Below are 6254 nucleotides of genomic sequence, written 5' to 3' on the forward strand. Positions count from 1 at the left end.
AAAAGAAGCCTCTCTTAACAGACTGGCCAAGGGCAACATCCTGAGGGATAGCCAGCATGGGTTTGTTGCAGGTAGGTCTTGCTTGACCAATCTTATTTCCCTTTACGACCAGGTGACCTATCACCTGGACAAGGGAGAAGAGATTGATGTCATATCTTGACTTTAAAAAAGCCTTCAATCTGGTATCCCAGGATCACCTCTTAGCAAAACTGGCTAACTGCAGCCTCGGCCTCACCACGATCCTCTGGCTAGGGAATTGGCTCCGTGGTAGGACCCAGGGGGTGGTGGTTCACAATCGTTGTAGTGTGCTGTGACCAGTGGGGTTCCTCAAGGATCTGTCCTTGGGCCTACACTATTTAACATCTTCATTAATGATGTAGACATTGGTATCAGAAGCAGACTGGCCAAATTCGCCGACGACACTGAACTCTGGGGTAAAGCATCCACACCTGAGGACAGGAGGGTGATCCAGAAAGGCCTTAACAGGCTCAGGAAATGGGCAGACAAGAACCTGATAGTGTTTGACACTGAAAAATGCAAGGTTTTCCACCAGCATGCTTATAGGCTTGGCAGTGCTATGCTGGCTAGCACTATGGGCGAAAGGGACTTGGGGTCATGATTGACCACAAGATGAATATGAGCCTTCAATGTGATGCTGCAGCTAGTAAAGCGAGCAAAATCCTGGCTTGCATCCATAGATGCTTCTAAAGCAAATCCCAGGACATCATTCTCCTGTTGTACTCAACCTTGGTGAGGTCACAGCTGGAGTACTGCATCCAGTTTTGGGCTCCACAGTTCAAAAAGGATGTGGAGAAGCTTGAGAGAGTGCAGAGGAGAGCCACGTGCATGATCAGAGGTCAGAAAAACAGACCTTATGAAGAGAGGCTGAGAGCCATGGGACTCTTCAGCCTGGAAAAGCACAGGGTCAGGGGTGATCTGGTGGCCACCTACAAGTTTATCAGGGGTGCTCACCAGGGTCTGGGGGAACGTCTGTTCACCACAGCGCCCCATGGGATGACAAGGTCGAACGGTCACAAACTCCTTCAGGACCGTTTCAGGCTGGACATAAGGAAGAACTTCTTTACTGTCCGAGCCCCCAAGGTTTGGAATAGATTGACACTGGAGGTGGTTCAAGCACCTATTTTGAACACCTTCAAGACACGTTTGGTTGTTTATCTTGCTGGGAGCCTATGATCCCTGCTGACTTCCTGCCCTTGGGGTAGGGGGTTGGACTCGATGATCTTCTAAGGTCCCTTCCAGTCCTAATGTCTATGAAATCAGGCAGATAGGTAGCCACCAAAGCCTCTGCACTATCTCACCAAGGATGTGGAGCCACTGCACTGAGACACCTTGGGCTATTGGGCAACCTGCAGCCAGGTGTGGCAGGATCTGGCCATGGTTGCCCAGAAACACCTGTCCTGTCCACTGACCAGTGTTCCAAGCAAGAGGGTGTTCAGCATTGATGGTGATGTTGTGACACCCTACTGCACCTCCTTGGATCTTGGTTTGGTGGAGCACCTGATGTTCCTGAAGGTTAACCTCCTGCTGCTGGGGTTCCCCAAGCTCTGCCTGCAGATGGAGTGAGTGCCACGCTTTCCACTCTGCACCGATTTGCTGTTTTTATTTGCTTTCAGAACCTTGAGGTGCACTTTTACAGAAACCTCTACACCTATCTCCTTGAAACTTGGCAGGCTTCATGCCCTCAGAAAGGGCTACCACCCATGCTGTTCTCATCCAAATCTGCAAAAAAATGACAAAGTTACAGGTATTTTAGTTATTCCCCATTATAGTCTACGGCCAAATCTCCGAATCAGTGCCAAATCTCCGAATCCAAATTGGCCAAATCGAATCTGGACAGTGATTCGAATCACCAAATTGAATTACTGTCCCTCTGAATCAGCTGAGTCCAAATCTGAAGCAAATACTTCCTGCTTTGCACAGTAAGAAGCTGAGTATAGATGGCACCTTAGTACATTTCAGAGCTGGGCCTGGATTCGGTAACATTTACTGTGACAAACTGGGCCCTGGCTATAATGAATAATCTCCTCAGTTTGAGAAAGTAGACATGTCTATCCATTATTCAGTTAGTAATACTAACAATGCAGGATACCCAGAACATGCACAAAACAAAATGACCACCCCAACCTTTAGCTTAAAAGTACAAAATAATCTGTATTGTTATGCGAAACATTAAGGGGCTCATTGATGGGCCCATAACATCTTGAAAAGAAGGCACCAACCTGCCGCAAGTCTGATTGAAAGCTGTGTTTGCACTGACTGCTTTAATCTTAACAGTAACAAGTAAGGGTTGGCTCTTTGTCTTATGCTTCATCCCAGACAATTATTGATTAGCTGAACCGTGTCTGTGAGAAAATCATTGATTTACCAGCCAATAACATTCTGAAAGGGCACAGAGATTGGTTAGGTTCATTCTAATTACTTTTTATACACTATAATTTACTCACAGTATTGGCAACTCAACACCTTTGCAACACAAAGCTCAGGTAGGTGTTAAGCAGACACAAATAAATGCTGTGCACTGAGTTTGTAAACAAGTTCTGTTGGGACTTTGCGTGCAGGTATTTGTGGACACTGAATGTTAAGGCCCTGATGTGTGATCTAACTCTTCTCAGGCAGATCTAACTCTCTAAAGGAACTCTGCAGGCCTTTAGTGGTTTCATATGGATCAGGTTGCAGGATCCACAATGAATATACATGAGTATTCATGCCTGAAGTGTTTGTGAGCTAATCCACTCAGAACATCGAAACAATACCATGTGGTTTCCCTCTCCGTGCACAACTGAACAGAGCACATTTGGGACACTGGTAAGTTTATTGTTCTGGCTGGGTGAATCAGTGCTTCTGGTCATGTCCGCAGACCATCCTTAAAGTGTCGTACCTCCCTCGTGCGAAGAATTACTTCCCAAGACAGGGATTTTAAGAGAGCATTCAGGTAACTGCCTGAGAGGGTAGAAGGGAGCGGGAGTGGTGGGGGTGACAGCACAGCTTTGGGAGCAGCAACTGCAGGTCTGGGAGCTGCCTCTGGGCCTTCCTGTAGTTACGGATTCTGTTTTGCTCTCTACTGAGCTTGTTTTCATGTCATGATTCTTAGCGTTTTGACCGTTTGTGTTGACCCACCAGTAAGTGGACTGAGAGGTACCATTTAATACTTCTAGAAAGTTGCTTCTAATCAATAAACAGAGGAAAGAAATCATTGGGGGGAGTGTTTAAGATACATTTATTCACTAGATATGTTGGAATCAGAATTTGCTCCCTGTCCACCATGCAGAAAAAAGTGACTCAATTCAAGTGGTAAATTGTTTGGCATCAATGAATCATTTTGCTTTAGTTTTAAGACTTTATAATACTCGTATTCTCATTAAAATAGATGAATGTGTAAAAACATGTTAGCATGGTGAAAAGATCCCGTGCTTGAAAGGAGAGTAAATATTGGATTATGATATTAGGTAACACCTTGATATTATACCACTGAATTTCTACAGGCTGAGGTGTTTTTTCTCAGTCAAAAAATCTTTAGATATTAACGATCTAGTGAGACACATACCATTGATATAGATCCAATGCTGTATATCGTTTTAATGGTATACATCTGTTGCTAGGGTTCCAGGTCATATGGGAACACTCACTGCAGTGTTTGAGTATGTACTTTTATATATGCATATTACATTTTGAGCATGTGCATCTCTTAGATTCTAATATTTTCTGGGCTGCAGCTGTACACCAGTAATCTTCCCAAATTAAGTCACTTGAAAATTAGTAAACAGGGGATCAGAGACCTTCCAGGAGAACTATTTCCCACTACAATAGTTTTTGGGCGATCCAATATCAGGTGTATAAGCATTCTATGGTAGAGTATTGTCTGTATGAAATATCTTGATAAGATCTCTATTGAGACAGCATGAGGAGCATAGTAAAACCCTTGGAAAAAGACAGCAAGGTTTTACTTTAATCTAGAAAGAAGGAATTGTTCCTTGACCATGAAAAATGGCTAAATTACCTTGCAAAAACTCAAAAGCCCACTAATATGACCTCAAATTATTTTGTGAGTCAGTACAAAACGGGGAGGAGTCTCTGTTTGTGGCTGGAGTAGGAGCTGAGTTAACAGTGACCAACATATTTTTCTGCTGTGATCTGCAGGTCCAGCACAGACCAGGTTAAAGTCAAAGGTTATGTAAACCACAGATCAGTCAGGCTAGAAGCAAGAAGTAGTTCAGTGTCCCTTTGGGTGTGGGCACATGTACATTTGGAGCTGTTTTAAAAGGGCAGCTGCTGATTTGGTGCATGCATGAGATGTTGCCAAGAGTGTACTGAGGTAGGGCAACAGCTGCAGCAACTCTTGGCACTGCTGTTGTAGGGGCACACAAAAATAGCTATGATTGCAGCGGTGCTTGATCATGCCCCACATATTATGTGGCTGGCCCAGGTGTAGAGCTGCCTGGCTTTGCCTCTGGCAGTTATGTTCTAACTAGCCAATTGCCCATCAAGAATGATGGTTGGTCAGGGGCTGGGGTGGAGTGCCACCACCTAATGCTCCATGCTGCTGCTGTTCTGCCTCTTGCAGAGAGCGGGGTGGGGGGAGCCGAGGCCAGCACTGCTGGCCTCAGCTCCCCCAACCTTTGTCTTGTTCTTGGTGTGGCTTTGGAATCATGGCAGTGCTCCCCCATGCTTGGAGCACTCTGATTGGCTGTTTCCATCGGCCAATCAGAGTGCAAATAAAGTGTTACAGTCAGACAGACAACCTTAGGCTTTTATAATATTAGAATAGTTACAACTGGACAAACTGGGAGTGATACAATGTAGCAAACCAGCTCAATTTAACTCTAGATGCAGTAGTGTTAAGTTAGTGCTATGTTAAGTCGGAGCGGTTTTCCTACATTTGTATCATTCCTAACTAAAACATATAACTAGGGACCTACCTAATTCACAGGGGCTGCCTTCCAATTTCACAGTCTGGGTGCAGTGCCAGTCACCATTTTCACAGTGGAGTTTTTCAGGCCCCCCATGCCTCTGATTGGCTGAGGGGCCCTGGAAGTCCCACCCTTCCTCAGAGATTGAAAGGTCACCACTTGTCAATCTTGAGGAAGGGGTGGGACTTCCAGGGCCTCTAGGCCAATCAGAGGCATAGGGGGCCTGCTGTGTTCCACCCCAAAATCTTCTCCCCTTTTCCCTCTCTTCCTCTCCCCAGTGCTTCAGGATGCCAAGGCTTCGCAGCTCTGTTTTCAGCTCCCTTTTTTTTGTCTCCCACTTTCTGACCTCTTTCCAGCTTTTTCACAGGCCCCATGCTTTTTTGCTCCAAACATACATGTATCCATCCCATTTGTTTACCAAGGAAACAATAAGAAACCACTGTCAAAGCCGATGGGTGGCATGGCAAAGCCTGGTGGCTGATTGCAAATGCAGAGGTTGGAGGCTTGATTTGTTGCTGCCCTGTCTGTGTGTATGTTCAAGGCAAAGAGCCAGGCAGAAGCAGTAGCAGTGTGGCCCTGGGAAAAAGCCAAGAGCCAAAGACCCTATCTACTAAGGGACTTCTTGGGTCACTTGCTTCTTTCAAACCATGGTTGCTGTGAGAAGAGGTGAAATAGAAGGAAATGTTTCTGCTGCCAACTCCCTTTTACACTTCAGCCACTCAGCTGAGATGTGGGACCCCTGAGTTCAATGAAAATACTTAATACAACACACTTCTATGAACTTCTATGAAGTTCATATTTCATAGAATCTTCATGTTTTCCCAAGCAGGAAGCAACTGTGACCACTGTGTCTTTGTTTCAAGGTAATTTGCATCATCCCAGATCCTCATAGGAGGTGAGAGGCTTCATATCAGCTATGAACTGACTGCCAAGAGCAGTTTTTCCATCTATTGACTCCTTTGTGAAATCCTATGAAATATGAACTTTTATTTCTACCCAGGGGAACTTTTACATTTTTTTCTCCAATGCCTGATGAAGGGTGTTTGTGCCCGAAAGCTTGCAATTAAAGAATTATTTTGCAAAAATCTTGTTGGTCTAATAAAAGATATCTCTACTATGAGTTCTGATTACCATTTACACAATCATACATGCATACTTTTGCTAACAAATATCTCCTTTTGTATAAAACTCAGGTAAAAATTGTGCAGGCTGGGAGCGGTCCGAGGCCCTCGGGGGCGCGCGGCGGGCTGTGGCCAGCAGCCCTGGCACGCGGGTCGGGGAATGCAGGCCGGCGGACTAGAATTAGGCACGGACGCGTAGCGGTTG

General features: G+C 45.3%; 1 protein-coding gene across 2 annotated transcripts in view; it reads left to right on the plus strand.

Annotated features, from left to right (window-relative positions):
* The first annotated feature begins 2801 nt into the window (after positions 1-2801).
* Positions 2802-6254, plus strand: part of LOC102375470 (syntaxin-1B-like) — a 52053-nt gene continuing 48600 nt past the window's right edge. Inside the window, exon 1 of one of the 2 annotated variants that reach the window (XM_025209732.1) lies at positions 2802-2826. The gene's annotated coding sequence lies outside the window, so the exon portion shown is untranslated. Of the gene's footprint in view, positions 2827-2857; positions 2954-6254 lie in introns of those variants that run through there. The other variant, XM_025209729.1, reaches the window with a different exon arrangement.

This window comes from Alligator sinensis, unplaced genomic scaffold, assembly GCF_000455745.1.
Source record: "Alligator sinensis unplaced genomic scaffold, ASM45574v1 scaffold294_1, whole genome shotgun sequence".
NCBI lineage: Eukaryota > Metazoa > Chordata > Crocodylia > Alligatoridae > Alligator > Alligator sinensis.